Source organism: Apus apus, chromosome 17, assembly GCF_020740795.1.
Source record: "Apus apus isolate bApuApu2 chromosome 17, bApuApu2.pri.cur, whole genome shotgun sequence".
Classification (NCBI taxonomy): Eukaryota; Metazoa; Chordata; class Aves; order Apodiformes; family Apodidae; genus Apus; species Apus apus.
In genome coordinates this window covers 3,519,052-3,519,262 of record NC_067298.1, presented here as the reverse complement: position 1 = coordinate 3,519,262, position 211 = coordinate 3,519,052, and positions in this window count along the sequence as shown.

The window sequence follows — 211 nt, the reverse complement described above, 5'->3', positions numbered from 1 at the left end:
CACAGGCACCCCTCTTAAGAGGGACGTCTTTAAAGACAATACAGCTCTGTCTACAAAAGGAACTTTGTTAGGACTTCTACAGTGGATACTTAAAATGGAGGTTTGATACTGAGTAGTTGTCTTCTTCCCTGTAGTCATTGAGCATGACCACTTTCTGGATAAATACACTTGATGAATGCACAGACTCTCTGAAACTTTTCCAAATTCCTAC